The sequence below is a fragment of the Balaenoptera ricei genome, chromosome 13 (assembly GCF_028023285.1).
Source record: "Balaenoptera ricei isolate mBalRic1 chromosome 13, mBalRic1.hap2, whole genome shotgun sequence".
NCBI lineage: Eukaryota > Metazoa > Chordata > Mammalia > Artiodactyla > Balaenopteridae > Balaenoptera > Balaenoptera ricei.
Window position 1 is genome coordinate 47,968,724 of NC_082651.1, and position 24,285 is coordinate 47,993,008.

The window sequence follows — 24,285 nt, forward strand, 5'->3', positions numbered from 1 at the left end:
TGCTTCAGAGATCTTACTAGAATGCATTCTTGGATATCTGTTTCTTGGATATCTGTTCATGGTTTTGTATCTTTATGATCACCAAAAAAGGGAATCTCTGATTTCTCTTGCTCTATCCACAATGAAGCTCCTTTTAAATTTGGTACTGGCACTAAGGGGTCGTCCATGAAGAAAAGATATAAAACAGTGAATTCATATTTGCTTCTTTTTTGAAACTATTAGGTATCAAACCAGCAGACACATTTACCCCTGGACTGCAAAAACTCTCTAATGTTTCATTATTTAAATACTAATGTAAACATTTATACAACCCAATAAACCAATTTAACATTAGAATCCTACTGGTACCATAAAACAGTAAAATGAATCATCTTTATAAAATAAACTTCAAGAAACCATTATCAACTTATAGTACAGAAAAATCCAAAAATTAAACCAAATTATTTCTTTAAAAACCAACATTTGAAATATTACTGTTCCACAATAAATATTCATCTTATGTATCAATAATTTCTTGCTTCGTTAGTTATAATGTTTATAGATGTGTGTGAGTACTAAAGACCAAATTTGTAAATCCTGTACTTTCCAAAAACTCAACTATGTTCTTTGGTGTAGTGTAAGCCAAGGGTGTGAAAATGACTATGAAGTGATTATTTATAAAATGTAAGGTGTTTCTAGGAACAGAAGAAATTAGGTCATCTAATGCACAGGTAAAGTTTTTTCTATATTTTCCTGGTGCTATAAATGAGGGCTAAAAATGAATGTTAACTTAAGTGTTGTCATGGGACTTAATATTAAGCCAACAGGAATGAGATCAACTGCAGGAGAATAAGCTCAAGCAACATCAGAAAGGACCTGTTTATTTTCTCCAAACTCTTCTACATAGGTCCAGGCTGAAGAGATTGTGTTCCCTGTCCAAATGAAGTAATGTAAACTGGGCTGCCAGTTCCTTTGCATCTTCCAACGTAGTACAGAGTTTGTCTGGCATGAAGTAACTCTGGGATCCATTTGCAATAGCAGGAATAACGATTGTATATGCCAAGAGTACTTTCCCATCTTGACTTGTTGTTGAATATAAATAATACTCTGGTGGTGCCCAATTATTTTTGTTGCAGTAATAATCCAAATGCATTACTGCAGAATTGAAATGATTGGATTTTAAAGAATACATACTAATTGGAGTAAGCTTTGTTCCAGGAAAAAATGGATAAGCGCATCTTTCAGTTTCAGGGGGGCTTGGGCCATGCTGGCCATTGAGATGAGCTGGAAGAGTTGGTGGCATGCCTAGAGTTTTTGGGTGGCTCTCTTTGTTAGCAAACACAATCAGGTTTTCCGAATTGGGGCTAATCTGACCATTAAGATGCTGCCTCCAAGTGTTTTCTTTATTTACAGGTTTTCCCAGTGTTACCTCAATACGTGCTCCATCAATGCATTTTCCATTCATAACAGACATAGCAGCCACTGCATCTTCTCGGTTGAAAAAGTGAACAAAAGCATAATCTCTAAGTTTCTTTACTCATTCAACTGCACCAGGTTTGAATTTATTGAATTCTGCTTTAATTGTTTCCTCTGTAGTTGAGATCATTACATTTCATACATAGAGAACTTTAACTATCTGCGTGGTTTCCTCATCAACCTCTTTCTCTGCGTCAGCCCAATCTACCTGAATGGTATGGCCCCACAGTTGGAAGGTTCCTGGAATTAGTTTTCTCCCAGCCATAGCAGCAGCTCTGTGAGATTCATATTCAACAAACGCAAAACCGCGATTTTTGGTCTTATCAGTTGTGCTTGGGTAAACAATGACATCTACAACTCCTTCTGTAACTTTCTTCATTTCATCCAAGATTTCTTCCTTCTACTTTTCCTTCAGAATAGCTCCAATAAATAATCTGCAATTATCCAAGCTTACACACACACCAATAAACTTCCCTGGTCGAATCTCATAATTATTAAGAATTCTGATGGCTAACTGGACTTCTTCTTTTGTAGTACACATCACAAAAACATAACCTCGATTTTCACCACTAAATTCCATCGTAAGTCGAAATTCATATATCTTCCCAGCTCTTTCAAATACAGGAACTAACTCATCTTCATACACATCACGAGGTATTTTTCCTACAAAAACTTCACAGCCTCTAGGTGGAGGTGGACCTTCCCAACCTTGAGGCGGACCACCAAACTTCCTTTGCCCATTTTCTTGAACCGTGTTGTATCCAGTCTTTTCCATCAAAGCAAGTAATGCTGCTTCATTCTGAGTACCAGTTCGGACTTTACTGCATCCATTTGTTCCATCTGTATTTTCTTCATTCATGGTTGCAGTTCCCCTCGGGTCTTCGAATGTTGGTCCTAAACGACTGGGACCAATGACCACAAACCGCCGCCACCGTTTCGGGGCCAGTCGGTGGGAGCGGGGGTTGCCGCAGGGGGGAGGGGAGCCCACGTGGAGAAGCTCGCGAGGTCCTCGCGCCTAGCCTGGTCTCCCTTTAATTTACTTTATTTTTGGCTGCATTGGGTCTGCGTAGCTGCGCACCGGCTTTCTCTAGTTGCGGCGAGCGGGGGCTACTCTTCCTTGCGGTGCACGTGCTTCTCATTGCGGTGGCTTCTCTTGTTGTGGAGCACAGGCTCTAGGTGCGTGGGCTTCAGTAGTTGTGGCTCGCGGGCTCTAGAGTACAGGCTCAGTAGTTGCGGCGCATGGGCTTAGTTGCTCCGCGGCATGTGGGATCTTCCTAGACCAGGGCTCGAACCCATGTCCCCTGCAATGGCAGGCAGATTCTTAACCACTGTGCCACCTGGGAAGCCCTCAAACTTTTATTTAAAGCAAAGTGAGAATAAATAAGCAATACAAAACAAAACAAAACAAAAAAAACTTCCAAGCTGAACGAAAGCCTTCTATGTGTGCAGCAAACAGAGACAGACAGTCTACCAAGTCCAGAGGTAGACTGCTCCAACAGATAACAACTCTCCCACTCAGGAAGCTGCCCGGCTAATAGACTTGCCCAGTATGGAAAAGGAAGGCGTTCTGGGGACAAGGAAGGAGCAGCAGAGGCTCTGAGATAGGCAGAAGGTGTTTTGGGGGGAAGGAGAGAAGACTAGGCTGCTTGGAAAGGATTCCTCTTCCCCCTCCATCCCTCAGGCTAGGAGGTCAGATTTGCGCAGAGACTCAAGGCAGGGCCTGAGGATGATCACAACAGTCAGATTACCTACCCTGGTGTACTCAGTTTTCCACTACCAGTGGATGTCTGTCCAACCTCTAGATATTTAGATGTGAAAGTGGTACACGCAGGGACCACTATCAGTAAAAGAGGCCTTCTGGGTGGTCTCTAAGGGGTGGGCCTAGGCTTGTACTGCCCCATTCCTACACTCTCAAAGTTCCTGTAGTGACCATAGTGATCATACCATGGGGCACGATCAGCATCTAAGACCAGCTGTGGATGTGGATCAGAGAAACCTCACGTGATGCAGCTGGAGGTCAACCCACAACAGATCATTGGAGCAAAAAATGACCCTCGTTAGCAACATTATCTGTCCCCTGCACTGGTAACAGGACATATCATTATATGGCATCTTTCACTAAAGTGGTTCCTCGTGCTTTTTATCTCCCCTTCTCCAAAATTCTCCTCCTCTGTATTGTCAATCTTCTTTGGTAGTGTCATCATTCACAAAATCACATAAAGAAGAAATTTTCTAGTTATTTTTTGCTCTCTCTCCACCAACCACATTCTGGCCAAGCCAAGAAATCCTGACTATCCTCTCTCTTAAATAATCTCCATCCTCTCTCCTCCACAGCCACTAGTTAGTACACATCTGGATGGCTGCTGGCCTCTGTCTTCTCTAATTCCATCCTCATCACTGATTCTAGATGCTCTAAAAGTCATATTTGATCATGGAGCTCCCATGCTTAAAAACCATTAGTAGCTCCCCAGGGGCTGTAGAATATGAGGCTGCATTGCTTTTGGGAACCAGGCAGGGTATAGATAAATGAATGAGTGAATGAATAGAAACAAAGAGATGGGGAAGAGGAATTAGGGGTAAGAAAGTTTTATTGAATTCCTGTCATGGGGGGAGACCACCCACCCACTACTATTCCCTGTAGTTGAATTCCAATCAACACAAGGGGATAAAAATTGTATTTAAAATCTTTTATTCCTCTATTCATGCTACCCCAGCCAGGCATGCTTCCAATTTCCTTCCCCACTCTCCTTATAGATTCCAAAAGCACTTCACACTGCTTCCCTGAGACCCACACAAGTGAGAAATGAAGTGCCGTGTGGTCAGCCCCGTGTAGCCTAGCAGACTGTCCCCCAGGGTGTCTTTCTGTAGTTAGTTGGGTGGGTGCAAAATTCTAATCAATTTTCCCTTCTAGCCCTGCCTAGCCTCTAGCTGGAGAGAAGAATGTGGTCTTAGAAGGGGAGAAATATTTCCTCTTTTAACACAGTCCCTTGTCTTATACTCACCTTAGAAAATGACCACTTTTTCTGAACAATCACACACAAACACACACACACTGCTTAGCTTCCTATAAAAACTGCTGTTATTGTGTTTTTGTCCTTAAGATCTGCATTTTGTGGGTGGTTGGCCCTTGCTGCTGCACTTGACAGGAGCTGACAAGTAACCACTTGTGGGTGTCACAGATACTGTGACTGGACTGTCTCAGGGATGAGGTGATGAGAAGCTGGTTTGGTGTTTGTGCACCCAGGCAACCGTCGTGTTTACTTGCTGTCTCTTTGGTAGGCTTCCAAACCAGCAGCACCACACCCGTTAACACTGGGCTCCACACTGGTTACTGACGGGTTGTCCTGCCAGTTGTGAGGAATTATTACTTTTCGCTTGAGCAATTGGTGGTTTCATTGGAGGAGTAGTTTTACAGACACACATCAGAATTTCACCTGACAAAAATCCTAAATGCCCAACAAGGCGGTGTCCTGGCTGGGTGTGTCCTGGTCCCAATCACACTGTCTGCTCCTCTGCTTGAGAGGCTGATATATATTGTGTTTATCAACCCATTTGGATCTGTTGAGATCCTACTGTGTGTTTGGCATAGATCTAGACCTCAGGAACCCAAAGATAAATAAGGTATGGTCGGCCAGGAGTGATAACTAGGTGAACAGGTGAATATATTGCAGGACCATAGGGCTAGAAAAGCAGGCAGAAGTAAAGTGCTGTGGGAACACAGAGGAGGTGGAGGGCAACTGGGGACAGTTTGTGGAATGGAGGATATTTGAGCTGGGTGTAAAAGGCAAAGGAGAACATTTGAAGAAGAACAGCACATGCCAGGTACTGTGCTTGGTGCTTTACCTCCATTGACTCATAGGAATGCTCACAAGAGTCAGTGAGAAGGGAACTATTATTAACCCCATTTTACAGATGAAGAAGCAGAGGCTTCTGGAGGATAGGTCACTTGCCTAAGGTCACATACCTAGTAAGTCAAGGAGCTGCGATGTAAGATATTGCCAGGTGTGTAGTACACACTCAGTAATCATTAGATATTATTATTTTATTATTATAATTATTAAGCCCAGGGCTACTGCCTCTAAAGCCCATGTCCCTGAGACAGTATTATCATGGCTCCAGCAGCATGTGAAAGAAGCAAATGTCTGAGTCTTACCCTGGATCACTAAGGCATGAGTCCTTTTTGGTGGCATTCTTAAGGTTCTGAGTTAAAACTTGGAGCCTTGCTAAATTATGAAGAAGGCAGACTTGTTCTTTGGATTCCATAGGTCATAGGAGTGCCCCTGACCCCCTTGTGCACTCCTCTTCCTTCAGGCTGCTCCTTCTACGCATTCCCCACTTCTGAAAAATCTATTTCTTGATAAAGGATCAGACCGTTCAAGTCCAAATCTTAGAAATTGAAACGTGGGAAAAGCCATGGAGATCATTTGGTTTAGCTCCTTGATTTTACAGATGCAAAAACTGAGGCTGAATTAACCAAGTTTCTTTTTGCTTCAAGAGACATAACCCAATTTAAACTATCTCAAGTGAAAAAGGGAGTTACATTAGCTTTCAGGGGTGGAACTAGCTTCAGGGGTGAAAAACAAATATCATTAGTTTATTTGTGCTCTCTTTTTAATCTCAGATCTTTTGTCTCTACTTCAAAATGTGATGTCTTCAATTGTTTCTGGTACAACTGGAATTCTTTTTTATGGTTGGTAGAGGATATGGCCAGAGAAAACCCCAGGCTACATCATTCCATGTTAGTGATTTCAGATGAAAGAGAGAACTTCTGTCTCCTTGTTTCAGTATATATAAATCCCAGGGAAAGACTCTGATTGGCCCAGCTTGGGTCACATGGCTACTTCTTGGACCAATCACTGTGGCCAACTGGATGTGCTGTGATGATTGATGACCTGGGTCTCATGTTATTCCAGTGTGGGGTGGGGTGGGGATGGCAGGTATTATGGAGAGTGCTCTTACCAGAATCATATGTGCCTTTATAGAGGGAGGAGGGTTGCTCTCACCAGAAGGGCAGTGAGGTAATCAGCCTTCTAGGTTCCCAGTGATCACCACTTCCAGATGTCTAGGCCTTCATGTAATCCCCTCCCCCTGAGTGTGAGCTTGACCTAGTGACTCACTTCTAATGAATAGAATATGGCAGAAGTGATGGGATATTCCTTCTGACATTATTTTAATGAAGTCTGTGATTCCCCCTTTTTCTCTTGCTCACTCAAATGAAGCCAGCTCCTATGTTATAAGCTGCCCTATGGAAAGCCTCATGTGGCAAGAAACTGAGGATCACCTCTGGCCAATAGCCAGCAAGGAACTGAGACCCTCAATCCAATAGCCCAAAAGGACCTGAGTCCTGCCAATAACCACTGACTGAGCTTGGGAGTGGATGCTTTCCCACCTGAACCTTGAGTGAGGGCAGCCCTGGCCGACTCCTTGATTGCAGCCTGTGAGAGACCCTGAGCAGGATGATCCAGCTAAGCTACATTCACATTCCTGACCCATAGGAACTGTGAGGTCATCAACGTACATTGCTTTAAGCTGCTAAGTTTTGGAGTAATTTGTTATGCAGCAACAGAAAACTAAAACAGGGAGGAAGGACATTCAGCAGACAGAAAAAATACACAGATATCCGCTGCAGAACCTACTAGTACACAAAACACCATCATTGTTCTGGTTTCTGAATGTCCTGAGCTTTCCTTATCAGACTTTTCCTGCTAGCTCTGTCTTCCTGCCTGCCTGTATTACCCTTTTATTCTTCATAACTTTTATTTCTTTCCATTCTCCTTGCTTTTGTGAGAGCCAGCAGGAAAGGGAAAGGAACAGGGAAGAGACATACGTAGCAATAGCAATAATGAGGGCCTACTATGTGTCAAGCACTTTGCAGCCCACTTTCCATGACTGGTCTCATTTAATCATTTCCCCAAACCCTATGAGGCTGGTTTTACTAGTTCTATTTCATAGATAAGAAAATTGAAGCATGGAGAGTTGACATCACTTTCTCAAGATCACTTATCAGGAAGGTGGCAGTGATGGGACATAAGCAAAGCATGTTGGTTCCACTGCAGCACGCTGCCTCCTGGCATGCAGGTAATTGTTTTTATCCAATAATAGGTCCACTTGTTCCTGCTGATGGGGCACGGGGCTAACTCCAACATTAGGCCTTCATTCAGGGAGAGCTGACCAGTTTGACTGTACAGCTTTGACAGAATTACTCTGTTCTTTTCTTTCTGTGCCAACAGGTAAATTTCTAACCAGAACTGCTGCCAGCTAAACAAATCCCTTGGGGAAGGAATCCCTTCTTCACTCTCCAAGTCAGATTGCTTCTGTGTTAAGCCAAAGGCTGAATGTGCCAGGGAGGATGCAGTGCCACCTGTTCCCATGGGTGCCTGCAACAGCCCACCCCAGTGGAGAAGGACAACCAGGAACTTCGGGGCCCAAAGAGATTGTCCCAGGCCTCCTCACCAAGAAGCGGGAGCCCTCAGCCTTGGCTTCTGCCACAGCAAATGGGACACATGATGGAGTGGAGGGGTTCTATTTGCAGATATAACTCTGATTCCTTCACCAAGATGGCACCAGAAAGCCTCATCAGCTGAACAGGAGAAACCAAGAACAGAGAGTAGACTGTAGGCCTAGTTTCAGAGACAGAGAAAAACAATTTCCCTGAAATGCCGTTCTGGGCCATGTGAGTCATAGCTGAACTGCCAAGGGAAGCATTTTTAGAACATCACAGAGGGGACAGTCATAGGCCTAAGCCTTTAAAGAACTACATTTTCTTAAACATCAACTGCTTTTTCCCTGGAGGGCGTCCTTCTAATAGGGAGTATAGAAATGGATAATTAATAATTGTGATATTGAGAAAGTGGCCTGAAAAAGGAAAAAGATTACCTGGAACCAGCTTCTCATCCAAGACATGCCTCTTCCCTCCCTGCTTTGCTTTGATCTAGGGATGCAGTGATGCTTAGCTCAAGTTTCCAGACCCCAGCTCTCACAGTCCTAACCCACTTACACTTGCATTTCATCATCAGTCATTTATAGAGCTGAGAGTCACATTTTATCAGGGAACCACTAACGTGGAAATGTATCACAAATTCTTTTTCCTCCATTTGTATTTTCAGTATTCTGTGTTAATTACCATAATCTTTTCCTCATGACAAACACGTGATGTATTTGTGCGTGTACCAGTATTGAGCACATACCTTCTGTGTACCAGTAGCCTAATTAGAAAAAAATGGGGGGAAGGAATTGGATGTATTAGGTTTGAAGGCAGAACTGCCTCCACATTTCTGGACAAGTCACTCATTTTCAGTTTCCACCCTTTCCTTAAGTATTTCTCCCAGGCTCATCTTCCATCTCCACTGCCCCTGAATTCCAAGCTTTTTCTGTCCCTGCTCGTTGGGCTGTTCTGCTGCCACTTTCAGATTCTCCAAGGTCCCCTCTCTGCTGGGACTGTGACCTGCTGAGGCCACATCTTCCCAATACTGTAGCTGACCCCAGAATGGATGAGATACTTTTTGCTCAGCTCCTGCAGCTGGGGGTGTTCTTGTCAGGCTCACTTTCCAAGAGTTGCTAATAATGAGAACCATCGTTGTGCGCTTAGTATAGGCTAGGCTCGTGCTAAGCTCTTTATGTGCTTTGTTTTCATTAATCCTCACAAGAAGCTTGTCTCTCTTGTCATCCTCCTTTACAAATGCAAACACTGTGGAACAGAGATGTCAAATAATGCACAGAGGTGCAAATCCAGTAGTGGTGCTGGAAGTTGAATGCAGTCAACTGGCTCCAAAGCCCCTATTCTGCACCGTGATGCTATTGGTTGGTTCCAGATCTTAGCCCATTTCCTGAAGGGTCCTTTGGGTCCTAGTTGTTTGGGTCAGGTACAGCTGTATCATGAGATAAGACAGGTATTCAATAAATTCTATTGAAGAAGCTTGTGTTGAACATCCACTGGGGGTGCAAAGCACTGTTAACTAGCAAACCTGGGGTGTGGGTTTTGGTGTGGAGACAAAGCATGCTAATCTTTTACTGAATGATTGGGAAGGGAATCCTTTTGCTTGCAAGTAGATCTGACCTGAGACAAAATTATGAGGTCTCTGTGTGTCCCATTGTCTGGCCCTTCTTGAACTCTGTTCTGTTCTGTCTTCAACTTAGTTGGCTTTTCCTTCTCCTCTACCCTGTATTTTCTCTCTGTGCTCTCCACCCAGCACTGCATTCAGAAATAGGTCACATGCACCCCAGTGCATCTTTGTTGTAAGCCTTATCTTCGGATTATCCAGGAGTGCATTCTTTAACATTTATTTAGCCACCTGGCTCTGGAGAGGCCGTGATGAGTCACGGTGTCCCCAACTTCACTGAGCTTATACTTTGGTAGGTGAAGGCTGACATGAGTTCTTATAATAAGATAAAATGAAATGAGAACTCTAAAGGGGAATACATAAAATAAGGTAGGAACCCAAGCTGATTAATAAAAGGCATTGTTATTTTCTGGGGTGATGGAAATATTATAAATCTTGATTGGAATATTGGTTGCATAGGGAATATATATCTTCAAAGCTCATCAAATTGTGCACTGAAGACCTGTACGTTTCTTTGTGTGTAAATATTACCTCAGTAAAACCTGTGTTTTGTTTTTTCTTCTTGCTTTTGTTTTTTGTCTAAGAAATGAAAAAAGAATCATCAGTAAGCAGACACAGAGTCATTCCCAAGTGCCATTTTGTCAGTCATCTAAGAGCCATTCATTCAGCAAATATTTATTGAACACCTAATATGTACTAGGACTGTTCTAGAATCCATCAGTGAAGAGACAAACGTCCCTGTCTTCATGAAGCTTACATTTTAGCAGGACCCTTTGGGGGCAGAGGAGAGAGAGGTTTCCCCTGGTCTCAGCCGGAGCGCCGGGAAGCTCTGATCTCAGATGGCCCAGTGATCCATGAAAAAGGAGGATTAGTGAAAAAGACTCACAAAGCAGGAAACAAGAAGTCCTCACAAGCCTCATAGCCTAGAACTTCTCTTTCAGGTGGAGCCCAGAGGGAGAGTCTGCAAATCTTCCAGCCCCAGCCCCAGAGTCTCCCGGTGACTTTCGGGGGGCAGCACACACATCACCTCCCACCAGCCACTCCATGGGCTGAGAAGACAGCGCCTCCACCAGAGGGCCTGGGCTCCCTTCCGGCACATCTGCGAACAGGGCGTGGACTCTGGCCAAAGCCCCAAACCAGAAGGTGGAAACTTTTTCTGAGCACTGGGAGAGGCGGGGAGGGGTTGGTGTTTTAGAAACCAAACCTATGTCCTTAGAAACACCGCAGAAGGGCTCGGCAGAGCAGCCAGGAGTTGGATGGTGCTGCAGTGAATCACAGAAACTCCAGGGAAGAAGAGGCCATCAGAGAGGGGAGGCAGGCTCTTTTGAAGTCTCAAAATCTTTATTAAATAAAGGATCCAAGAAGCCTTGATCATAGAGCAAAGTTTAATAACGTTATATATAATAAAGGAAAATGAAGCAACATATAGCTATTGTTAGTTAAAAATGACCTAAGTGACATATAATCTTTGAATTTACAAAGATAGCACAACTTATGCAATAAATCATATTTGCAGTTAGTCTTTTTTTCAGTAGCAACAATAAGATGATTTTACAGGGATAGAGCTGGGGTTGCAGTTTGTGAGACTTGTCATAACATTTCTTAGCTCTCTTTTCAATTTTTGCTCTTCCTATAACCTTTTTTTTTTTTTTTTTTGTCATTTAGTTGACCACAGTCACATTGTCTGCTTTCTCTTCCATTTTTGAAAACATATATAAAACTTCCAAGTGATACGGGAACTTCATTTGGAGGTTGAATAAGTGAAAGGAATTAAATTCAGAAAGTTTCCTTAAACCTAAAAACATGGAAAACTTCAGCAATGTTACGAAAATGACCAAAATGCCCCAATGACCCGAGGAATAAGCGAGCAACCAAGTTCTTCCCCAGCACATCCGAACCCTTCTCCAGAGGTGGTCTCATCCACTGGTTTGCCCAGCGCAGCATGCTGTACCGCAAGGGGAAAGAAACAGAAGAAAAGTCACAGTTCAGAGAGATCAACACACTTTTGGAATTTGAAAAGCTGATGTATTTTTGCAGGAATTGTCAAATTTTTCTGTAAATGTCCAGATAGTAAACGGTTCAGGCATTGCGGGTTACTGTGGACTCCATCAAAATTGTTCAACGCTGCCATTATCACAGGAACGCCGCCAAAGACAATATGGGCGTGGCTGTGTTCCAATAAAACTTTATTTACAAAAACAGGCCATGGGTCGGATTTAACCCACAGGCCGTTTGCCAGTCTCTGGATTATTGGTTCCATGACAGCAGGCCAGAGACAACTCCAAACAGGAGTTGGGGAAGAAGGGCTGAACAATGGAGTCAGGGACTGCTATGTTCACTAGCATTTCCTTTTCCTTATGGACATGTAGGTGGCCTATATTTTCCCAGCCTCTCTCATAGTTAGGCGGGGCCACGTGACTGAGTTCTGAATACTAGTGGCATATGAACGGAAATGAAGTCTGCCATTTTCAGGCCTGGATCCTTAACAACATCCCAGGAGATCTCTGTGTTCTCACTTGCTCTTCCCTTATCTGCTGGCTGGGTACAGAGGATCCGGTGGAGAACTCTGGGGCTCTGGAAGTAAGGTATGCCAAGTGGCAAGAGCACTTGGTAGAAGAAACCTAGGTTCCCAGATAACGGGGTGGAGCACAGTTTCCTTGCCAACACCCTTGAACTTTGACAGGAAGTGGGCATTAACTTTTTTATTTTGCAAAACACTGAGAATTGGGGGCCTGTTGATAGAGCAGCCAGGGTTATCGACTGTAATAGAGAATCCAAGGATCATGTTACTTTGTGGTACAGCAACCCCCCTCTGAAAACCCAGGCATTGAATACAACATGCACTTTTGAACCTGTGGTGAGGGTGGGATTGAAATCAGCAGAATTTTTTGAATTTGGGGATTAAAAAAAAAAACAGTCAGAACCTGAGATCCTGCCCTAACTGCAAATTCAGGAGTCTTTTAAAAGGAGTTTTCAAATGTTTTGTGTAAAATGAGTCTACTTGATTTTCATAGAAGCTTTGTGAGCAAGGGTATTCATTAGAACTCTTCGGTTATGAGAAGCCGAGACCATTTAAGCTAGCATGAGTAAAATTGGGGAATTTATGATAAAAAGATAAAAGCATTTCCTTAGACTTGAAGATAGGCATAAAGCTCAGCCTCAGGCCAGGCCAGGCCAGGGTTCAGGAACTGGAAATCCGTCAGGATTGTCTCTCAGCTCTGCCTCTCCCAGCAAGCTGCTCTGTTCTTCTGTAGCCCAGCTTCTTCTCTGGCCAGCTTCCTTTCTGGCCAAGCCCAGAAACTGAGGTTTTTCATTTCTTCCTTTCAAAAAATCAACCCATTCATCTGTCGATGGACATTTAGGTTGCTTCCATTTCCTGGCTATTGTAAATATAGCTGCCACGAACATTGTGGTACGTGCCTCTTTTTGAATTATGGTTTTCTCAGGGTATATGCCCAGGAGTGGGATTGCTGGGTCATATGGTAGTTCTATTTTCAGTTTTTTAAGGAACCTCCATACTGTTCTCCATAGTAGCTGTATCAATTTACATTCCCACCAACAGTGCAAGAGGGTTCCCTTTTCTTCACACCCTCTCCAGCATTTATTGTTTGTAGATTTTTTGATGATGGCCATCCTGACCGGTGTGAGGTGATACCTCATTGTACTTTTGATTTGCATTTCTTTAATGATTAGTGATGTTGAGCATCCTTTCATGTGTTTGTTGGCAATCTGTGTATCTTCTTTGGAGAAATGTCTATTTAGGTCTTCTGCCCATTTTTGGATTGGATTGTTTGTTTTTTTGACATTGAGCTGCATGAGCTGCTTGTAAATTTTGGAGATTAATCCTTTGTCAGTTGCTTCATTTGCAAATATTTTCTCCCATTCTGAGGGTTGTCTTTTTGTCTTGTTTATGGTTTCCTTTGCTGTGAAAAAGCTTTTAAATTTCATTAGGTCCCATTTGTTTATTTTTGTTTTTATTTCCATTACTCTAGGAGGTGGGCCAAAAAGGATCTTGCTGTGATTTATGTCATAGAGTGTTCTGCCTATGTTTTCCTCTAAGAGTTTTATAGTGTCTGGCCTTACATTGACAGAGGAATGGATAAAGATGTGGCACATATATACAATGGAATATTACTCAGTCATAAAAAGAAACGAAATTGAGTTATTTATAGTGAGGTGGGTGGACCTATAGCCTGTCATACAGAGTGAAGTAAGTCAGAAAGAGAAAAACAAACACATATATATGGAATCTAAAAAAAAAACGTTCTGATGAACCTAGTGGCAGGACAGGAATAAAGATGCAGATGTAGAGAATGGACTTGAGGACACGGTGGGGGGTAGGAAGGGAAGCTGGGACGAAGTGAAAGAGTAGAATTGACATATATACACTACCAAATGTAAAATAGATAGCTAGTGGGAAGCAGACACATAGCACAGGGAGATCAGCTTGGTGCTTTGTGATGACCTAGAGGGGTGGGATAGGGAGGATGGGAGGGAGGCTCAAGAGGGAGGGGATATGGGGATATATGTATACATATAGCTGATTCACTTTGTTATACAGCAGAAACTAACACAACATTGTAAAACAATTATACTCCAGTAAAAAAAAAAAAAAAAGGTTGGGGTGTATTAATAAAAAGAATAAAGTTAAAAAAAAAAAAATCAACCCAGACTGAGCCTGAACCTCCTGGTGCTTATTCTAAAATCCCAGGAGAGAAAGTCTGATTGTGCCTGGGTGAGGGTGGTGTACACTCCCAGTCCGACCAGTTGTGGCCACGGGATACAAACATGGCCCAGCCTGGGGCAACACCCCATACAGGTAGACAGGGCAGATATGTTTTCCTCTTTTCATACGATTAGACATACAGGCAGGGCAGACGTTCCCACAAGGGAAATGTGGCACGGAGACATTAATGACTTTCTGAAAGCCACCCAGACGCCTCAGCAGGGCTGGTACCACAGCCACCCTTTCTCTTCATCCCATTGCTCCATCTCTCACCACAGGTATCCTGCTTTCCACACAAATTAGTAATACCTTTTGATATTTCACAAAAGTATAGCCTTCTCCAGAAGCAGGTCTTGCTTTCCCTACTGCCCTGCCAAAGCTTTTGCTTGGTTTCTCATGACAAGCAGGAGTGGGGTGTGGGAGAAAGAGGTAGGAGGGCCATGGGTTTCAGCACCGCAAGGTGCTTTGTAGACTAGAACGTTTGGAGAGCCTCTGGCATAACTCACCTCCTGGACTCTAGACTGAAAATTACCTAAGTAGTATGATTAGTACTATTTGTACTATAGTACTAAATAATACAATTAAAAAAATTTTTAAAAATTGTACAAGTAGTGATAGACCAAAAGTTCTGGTGGACAGGAACCTTTTCTCTCAGTACCAACCTAGCACAGCCCTTGATACCTAGTAGTTACTCAATACATATTTGTTGAAAGATTGAATGTATTTATGTTTCCTGCGGAAAAATTAGAGCGTACTGAGCAGCAAAAGGAAGACAATAAAATTTACACATAATCCCACAACTACCTCTTGAAATGTGTCCTTCATACATTTTTACAAAAATAAGATTTTATGGTACATACTATTTTGTTTGTTTCCTTCCTTCCTCTCCCTCTCCCCCCCCCCCCCCACCTTTCTTTCCTCCTTTCTTTCATTTTACAATATTTTGGGGCATCACTTGTAGTGGCAGCCTAGGTAAGATTCATCTTATCATCACACTTATATATTGAAGCTGCTCTCCTTTAAGTTGTTTCCAGCTTTTTCCCTTTTCTAAACAGGCTGTAATGTATTTCCTGGCATCTCAGTCTTTAGGCATATCTTAGACTGTTTCCTTGGGGTAAGTTCCTGGAAGTGGAATTCCCAGCTCAAATAGCAGATGCACTTTTGACGCTTTTGATACTTTTTGCCAAATGTCTTGCCAACCAGGCTCTCCAATGCACGCTTCTCCTAGCGCTGTTTGAGAGTGTCTCTTTTCAAAGGTCTGATTTTTAAAAAGTGTTCTCTTCTGCTTTATCAAATGCTTTTAGGAAGCCTGTCTGTTCTTCTGGTCCAGGTGAGACTCCTGACCGGAAAGACTGGCCCGGGCATCTTGGTGCTTCAGGAGGCTGTGTGCTGGCAAGTCCGTGGGAAGCTTGTCAGGAGGGCTTTGATCTGGAAGAGCCTCTTGGCCCATCAGCTGCCCTTTGCATTTCAGAAGAGGAACAGAAGAAAGGAAGTCTCAGTGTCCACACCCTCTGAAGCTTGCAAAGTGTTGTTTGACAAGCAGAGAGATTTCTTTTTACAGTGTTTTCAGCAGAAACTGAACCCTTTTGAGACCAGAGGCCACAGGATACTATGGCTACAGGTATGTCTCTCGTTGATCAGGTGAGTGTAGCGTGAGTCCGAGGACCACACAAGGCTGCCACCTGGCTCCTTCCCACCTGGGAATGGAGGTGAGCCTGAGTCCTGCTTGGGCCAAAGCCCTAGATGACCAGGCTTATCACCAATGACCTGAGAATCACCAATGAACTGAGAGCCAGAATGTGTTACACCTGATGACAAAGCCTACATCTTTAAAAAAAAAATTTTAACATCTTTATTGGAGTATAATTGCTTTACAATGGTGTGTTAGTTTCTGCTTTATAACAAAGTGAATAAGCTATACATAAACATATATCCCCATATCTCCTCTCTCTTGCGTCTCCCTCCCACCCTCCCTATCCCACCCCTCTAGGTGGACACAAAGCACCGAGCTGATCTCCCTGTGCTATGTGGCTGCTTCCCACTAGCTATCGATTTTACATTTGGTAGTGTATATATGTCCATGCCACTCTCTCACTTCATCCCAGCTTACCCTTCCCCCTCCCTGTGTCCTCAAGTCCATTCTCTCTGTCTGCGTCTTTATTCCTATCCTGCCCCTAGGTTCTTCAGAACCTTTTTTTTTTTTTAGATTCCATATATATATGTGTTAGCGTACGGTATTTATTTTTCTCTTTCTGACTTACTTCACTCTGTATGACAGTCTCTAGGTCCACCCACCTCACTACAAATAACTCAATTTCGTTTCTTTTTATGGTCAAAGCCTACATCTTAAAGCACACTCACACTGAGGATAATTTAATCATCACAATGATCAAAATCAAGGCCACAGAAACAGTTCATAGCTTGTATGAGTTGTCCTAGGTCACACAGCTAGTAACTGGCAGTTGCAAAAGGGGGAATCAGTCTCCTGATCCTTTATTGTTTGGTTTTCCCACTGCCCTGTGCTGAATATGCTCATCCTCTCTATGCCTAATTACACCATCTTCAACAGAACCAACTCCAGAATGAGAACGCTAGGTCCATTTATTGAGTGCTTACTGCCAGGGTGACTGGTGACTTTCTAAACGATGGAGGCTCCATCAGCCTGGATATTTGAATGAAGATGATGCAGAGCCCAATACTCTCCACTGACCTGAGATAGACATGTAGGGATGAGCATGATGTAAACCTTTGTGTTTTCAGTCACTAAAACTCAAGAGCTGTTTATGGCTGCAGCACACGGTCTAAAGTGAAGAGGGCCGGGGAGGTTGGTGAGGCGCGATGGAGAGAAAGTTCCCTAGCAGCAGAGCCAAGCCAGGTTCCGCTTGGCATTGGTGTCTACTACTACCCACAACTCCCACACTAAATTATTGGTCTGTTATTGGAAGGAGGACGCTCATCCTCTTGGGCATGTGGTGGTGAAGAGGAGTCCAGAAACTGGAGGGTCTGGCTGTGAGGACAAGAGTCTACCTTGCAGAACCATGCGTGCCCCAATAGCAGGTATGTGGCACTGCAGAACTCAGTGCCCTCTCTCTGTTCTCCTCAGCCTTAGTGATGGTCACAGATGCCACAGGCTCGACTTTGCAGTTCAGCCTCAGTTCAGCCTCCTGCCCGCCAGGGAGCCAAATACATGCACTGTCCCTCCTCCACATGGACTGTTCAGGGACCTGCTTCAGGGTATGAGTGCGATCCCAATACATTTAGGGGAACTTGGGGCCCAGCATCCTCTTCCTCCTCATTGTCCCCGCTCCATTCCTCTCATGGTCCATATTCCCATTTGCTGACCTAATATGGAGGGCCCTTAGGGACTCTTGCCCTTCCCCGTTTCATAGGGATGAGCAGTCCTCTGCAAGGTGGAGAATCCCAGGACCCATGGGTGAGTCATCCTTGCAAGCCAATGGCTGTTGGGAGTGTGGGTGGTGGGCATGTCTGGCAAAGCTGGTCTTTGGCACCTGTCTTTGGATAACCATGTCATTCTTAGATACCACAGATGATCAATTTATCTCTATTCACTTAAAACATACTTTCTGCTGGAAACATCTCTATGGATCTGAACTGCCTGCAATGCTTCCATCAGACTGCTGTATTTGCATACAGCCTCCCAAGGTCACCTGACAGTATTTCATCTCAGCCCTTCTCTTTTTTGGGCATCTAACTAAATTGAATAGGCCCTTCTCTATTTCTGCATCTTTTTTCCTTACGCTTGAAGCAAAATTCAGTTTCTTGGAGGGTTGCCTTCATTACTCTCTCTAAGCTGGGATAATCCCTGGAAAACACGTGAAGTATCTGGAGTGCCCAGCTCCCTGCCTTTCAGTGCCTCTCCAGCAGCCTCGGAAACTCCCATCTCACCTCTACTTCTCATGCTGCCTTCTCCTGCTTCTGGTTTTTCTCCTGCAAAGAGTCCTGGCCTAGGAAGCAGGATTATGGCAAACTGTGATTTTAAGCAGTTGACTTCATCTCCCTGGGCCTTAGTTTTCTAAAATGGCAATATCAGATCACTTTAAGAATGATCTATGCCTGCTGTCAGTTCCCTCTCTCACCTTAGAACTAGCCTTCCAAGTCCCAGTCCTGCAGGGCGAATATGCTGTCCTTCCAGAAATTTTCTTTGAATTCTTCCCAGGTGCCTTCTAGAGGGAGGGCCACGTCTCCAGAGTGACTCTCCTGGTGGCAACAGCACACCCTGCATCAGGTGGGTGAGTGATGTTCTGGAGCCTGATTTTGTGGTGCCCACCACTCATTGCAAACAAGCAGCCGCCCAGAACTTGCTGGTCTCAGTGGTGTTCTCCTGGTATAGACACCCCACTTGTACAACTTCATGTGTAAGTAGAAGTTTTCCCTCTTTTAGGCCATGGGTGGAGTGGGTTGGACCTTGATCCTATTGCAGTGTGAACACAGATCAACTTTCTCTTTAACTTTCGTGGTGGTGTCTCATATACAGTGTTGTTCATAAAAGCCTGTTCAGAGCACTCCATCCTACCCTTCTGACCTAAAAAGTGTCCAGTGCTTTGTTCCTTGCTTAACCAGGGAGTTAACTTTTTCTGGGAAAGAGAAAATCTGGCCCCTTTCTCCTCTAGAGTCCTGGGTGGGTCGTCATAGGTTCTAGAATGGCTTCAAAAAAGAAGTGTGTGCTCTTTGGGTTAAAGACGGAAGCCATTCAGGTGAATGGAAGGCAGTCTGAAACCCGGCGAATGCAAACCGGCTCATAGTCTCGCATTTGCAAATGGCTGAACGTCTACCCAGAAAGTAGGATGTGACAGCCTGGATGAATAATCAAAGCAGGAGCCTGCCCAGTGAGGAAAACCATAAAAAAATGTAAACGAACAACCCCCCTCCCCACAAAATGCCATAACAAACAAAAAACAAGACAAAACCTAGAAAACCCAAACAACAACAATAACAAGATGGGATGATTAGTAAGGCTCTCAGGATTCCCCAGAATCGCAGCCGAGCAAGCTCATTAAGGCCTAAGTGGTTGTTTTGCATCTGGCAAGAGCTCCTGGTAGCTCTCCCTTCCTGAACTGATTCCTGCTGAGTGTCCTCGGAGAGCCCTGCTCAGGATCCCAGCAAGCAGTGAACAGCAAAGCCACACCGTGGACAAGCCACCTAAGCGCTCTGGACTTGTTTTTCTCATCGGCAACAAGAGAACCTTGCCAGCTCCACTAGTCAGGTAGCCTCAGAACTGCTAAGCTGAGGTCCAGAATATAAAACATCAGGTGAGGGAGACGTCACTTTGATGTAGTTCTAACAGCAACCATTTATTGAGTTCTTATTACACACCGGGCACTCTGCTCAGTGCCTTATGAACCTTCTTTTGTTTAATCCTTACGAGTGTCTTGCAAAGAAGATTTGTGCAACCCCATGTTACAGAAGAGAAAAATGAGGGTCAGACTTGTCAAAACTTATACAAAGAGATCATAGAGCTGGTAAGTGGTGGGATATTAGAGCTGGTAAGGCCCATCTGTCTGTCCTAATGCTCTTTTCCTTTGCACAGTACCTCTGAGTAAAGAGAAATTGATTCCCCTCAAAAATGTTTCCAGATACAAAGAAGGCACTCATTATAGAGCCCCAACCAAGCCTTCAGATGATTGCAGCGTTGGCAGGTAGTTTAACTGTCACATCGTGAGAGGCCCTGAGTTAGAAACACCCAGTTAAGCTGCTCCTAGATTCCTGACCAGCAGAAACTGTATGAAATAATAATTGTTCATTGTTGTTTTAAGCCTATAAATTTTGGGATAATTTGTTGCCCAGTAATAGATAACTAATACTGCATTTGTCTACCATTCATTCATCTGACAGACATCCATTCATTATTTATTGTGACAAGCCCTAGCTACATGCTTGGGTTTCAGTAGTGAACACGATCAGTATGGTACCTGCCCTGACGGAAATGATCATTTGGCAGGAGAGATGAACATTAAGCAAGCAGACAAACAGGTAAAAGAACATTGAGAGGGAGGAGGCATCTTCTTTAAAATTAAGTTGTCGGGGAAGTTGAAGAGGAAACATTAAACCTGAGTCTTGAAGATAGAAAGAACCAGAAGGTTCTGGCATTTTCTTCCCCACCCGTCTTGATGTCCTCACTTTTTGGCTGCCTTGAGTTCTTCTGGAAAATGACACAGGGTGTTAAAGAAACTAGAAATTGAAATGATAGAGAATTCTTATTTCTCTTAGGGGCAGAGTCTCCCCTATGGAGGAAATGACCTTTGCTGGATGAATGCTTTAAAAATCCCCCTGGGAGAGCTGGTACAGGTCAAATAGCTCTGCATAAGGAAGGGAATTAGGGAGATTTAAGAAGCAGCCAAGGAGAGGGTTGGAGAGGGCTACAAGCTAAAGAAGGACTCGGGGAGAAAAAATATCTAACAGGGATTTTTATTCCTTTGTTTCTCAAGTAATGTGCGGTAAAATGCTCTTCCTCCCAGTAAAATCTCTTGCTTTCTAATGCTTTCTGGAGTAGGTTGGCTTTTTGAAGATAAGACAAAGGAGAATATGCCTTCCTTCAAGACTGACTTCAGGGGAACCCAAGGCTGTTCACAGGAGACCAGCCACTTACGGGTTAAACAAACACATAAACACAGTGGTGTTAATCATAAAAAGAAAAAATGCTTCCGATCATCACTGCAGTTCCGAAATGGACAGGTGTGTTCCTGACGCTCGTCGGTGGCATCAGTGTCACTGCTGACAACTGTACAGAGGTTGCTGAAGGCTGAGGCCCAGGCAGGTGTTGCAGCAGCTGTCAACGCTGCTGGCATCTGGCACCATGCCTGGCACTTAGGAGAAGCTCAGGAAATGGCTGAACGCGTGACTGAATGCTGCCTGCGCTGCCGCTGCCTTGTCCTTCAATGCTCCAGGGAGTGGGGTTCACGGGGAGCAGGGTATGTATTGCAGCCCCTTGTTCTGAGATTCAGGAATGCCTCCATTGAGCTGGGCCTGGGACAATGTCAGTGACAACACAGAAATGACCACAGAGTTGCCACTTTCTCCTGAAGCTTGCCTGTCTTCTTGAAACAAACCACCTTGTGGACCTTTTTTTCCCCTGGGGTGAATTCTTTCCCAAGGGCACCTTGGTCTCTTCTATGAATAGGCCTCCACTAATCCACTAGCCTTGAGGAAGTGCCTAGACTTTCCTGAATTTGAGGGTGAATATGGCTTAGGTTCAAACAGGAACTTCTGCTACCTACAATATTCCCTGAAGATCTAGACCAAACATAAGCCCAACAGGGCCTGATGTTCTAGACCTGAACTGTCCAATATGGTAGCCACGAGCTACATGTGGCTCTTTAAAGTTGTTAATGAAAATTAAATAAAATTTAAAATTCACTTCCTCAGTGGCACTAGCCACAAGTGAAGTGCTTAATAGCCCATATTGGACCGTGCAGATTATAGATAGAACCTCTCCAATACCACAGTTTTATTCGACAGACCTGTGTCTAGAGCCAGAGCTCATAAAATGGATTCTGCTATCAAAGAACTGACCATTATGTATAAACAAGAAAACTATTCACTCGAGATAAACAGAAGTCTGTCTCACTCATGGGTTAGGCACAAAAGTCAGCATATAAGGCAAAAATGGCTTCATGTCAAACTTTCCCTTGAAAAATCCCTTAGGAAAATGTCACTTTGGAGACTAGCTCTCAGTAAATTCAAGACTGCAGTATTTCATCCAGCACCGGAGCAGATCTTTGTTTCTTTGGCTGAGCGCCAGAAGAAGGATCTGATCTGTAGTTAGGAGCAATGCACAAGAAAGATCAATGGTATCTGTGAACACTGGTGTGACACCGCAGGGAGCTAGCCTTCAGCCGTGAGAGACCCAGAAGCACCTGAAGGCACATCTGAATCACATCCGCATTCTCAGGCTCTCTGCTACTTCGACGGGATGACAGGTGGAATTGCCCACAGTATTTAAGGGTTCTCTCTCTCTCTCTCACCATATATATATATGGTGTTTTTTGTTTTATGCTTTGGTGCCAAATGTGTAGAGGTGAAGTTGAGTACATTAAACGCATTTACAATACGATTTCCCCACACACATTCCATGAGGCCGTCCTTTCTTCGCTGGGGGCTTGGTTAAAGGAAGGGTCTCCTCTCCACCAGAGACCCATGTGTTTTGTAGTTAAAGAACACCAGGTTTCTCCTTGAACTCTTTCTTTGGGAGGCCAGAATTTCAACTACATCACTGAGCTTTGGAAAACACAACACTGGCCTTCAGATCAAACCTGAAGTTGGTCTATATACTGGGGTGTTTGGGGGCAGCACAGAGGGCAAGGAGCATTCAGGTCCTTGGAAGCCCAGCTAAAATCCCTTAGACCCAGATGCCCGCCTGGGTCACCCCAGCGAGTGGCAAGCTGTGTCCCCCGGAACTCCTGTAAGGTGCAATGTTCTGCCCGCTCGGTCTGGTCCCATATATTGACAGCCATCTTTATGTATATTTTATACATACAACTGTCTTTCCAGTTAGATCATAAATTCTTCAAGGGCAGATGGCATAGGTCTTTTATCTCTTTTTATAACCCACAGTGTTTAACACGGTGCCTTCATATAAAAGTTCTCCCTTCCTATGTAGCTTCATTAGCAACAGTTATGAGTGATTCTCTCAGGATATGAACTAACTCTATAGACATGCTTAAAGAGCACCCACTACATGAAAAGGCCAGTATTTGCCCATTCAACTAAGGAAGCTGAATTTTTAAAATCATTTACTTAATTTTGAAGTTGAGGATTGCAAGGGGGTTCCCAAGTCAGGAATTCACATCATTTGCAAAAGCAAAGAGAATGTTAGTTGCCTTAAAAAACCCCAAACCGTGAGGTAACCTCAATATTTGACATTAATCAAAGCCTTACCAAAAAAGCAGATCTGTTTCTAACCTTCTCAAAGAGAGAGGCTGTGGTCTTGTGCTCCATATATGTATGTGGTTTTTTGTTTTGTTTTTTTAATTTGAGGATTTAAAAAATGCAGGATAAATGAATGGTTAATTAGAATCTTAAGAGTAACAGACCACACAACTCCAGGAAGATTCTCATTTAAAAAAATTATTTCTTTTCAGTAGTTTCTCATCATGTTGTGCATATCTTCCTTGTTCACCTTTTAACAACATTAAAAATCATTTTATGTTGAACTAAATATCATTTTTATTGCATTAGGAGAAACCCATGCTTTCTAATGTTGGAACAGCTGTAATAATTCAGAGTAAAAAATCCCTGAGTACGTTTTACAAACATCATTCTAAATATTGCCTCATACACTGCTAATTTTGGCTAGATTTTAAATAAAATAGGCTTCAATGAAATGATATGAAAAGCATGTTCCAATGGATTAGACACAGTCTCAAGGATTAACACTTTTAATGCTGTTTCATTACAAAATCATGGAAGATTATTGTAGAAATTGGTATCATGATTATTTTAACTTTGGCCTTATCAGCTGTAAGAAATGTTTTACTCCGTTGTCACCTATGGCTCTCCAAACACAGCGTCACAAGTTTCATTATTTCCATTTCCCACGGGAGGCAAATTTAGACTGGAGATTTAAAGTGCCCACCTGGGACTTCCCTGGTGGCACAGTGGTTAAGAATCCGCCTGCCAATGCAGGGGACATGAGTTCGAACCCTGGTCCAGAAGGTCTCACATGCCACGGAGCAACTAAGCCCGTGCGCCACAACTCCTGAGTCCGCACGCCACAACTATTGAGCCCGCACGCCTAGAGCCCGTGCTCCGCAGCAAAAGAAGCCACCGCAATAAGAAGCCTGTGCACCGAAACCAAGAGTAGCCTCCACTCACCACAACTAGAGAAAGCCTGCGCGCAGCAACGAAGACCCAACGCAGGCAAAAATAAATAAATAAAATTTATAAATAAATAAAAATAAAATGCCTGCCTGAACACACACAACAAATCCCTGAGGCCCAGGTGCCTCTTCCTTCTCACCTTATCACAGCCTCACTGCTTCTCTTCTTCCCCTTTCAAGACCAACTGTTCAGGTAAGCTTTGATTAT

At 43.7% G+C, this 24,285-nt stretch overlaps 1 pseudogene; it reads right to left on the reverse strand.

Moving 5' to 3' along the window:
• Positions 1–859: 859 nt before the first annotated feature.
• Positions 860–2,314, reverse strand: LOC132376928 (probable RNA-binding protein 46; annotated as a pseudogene).
• Between the last annotated feature and the right edge of the window lie 21,971 nt (positions 2,315–24,285).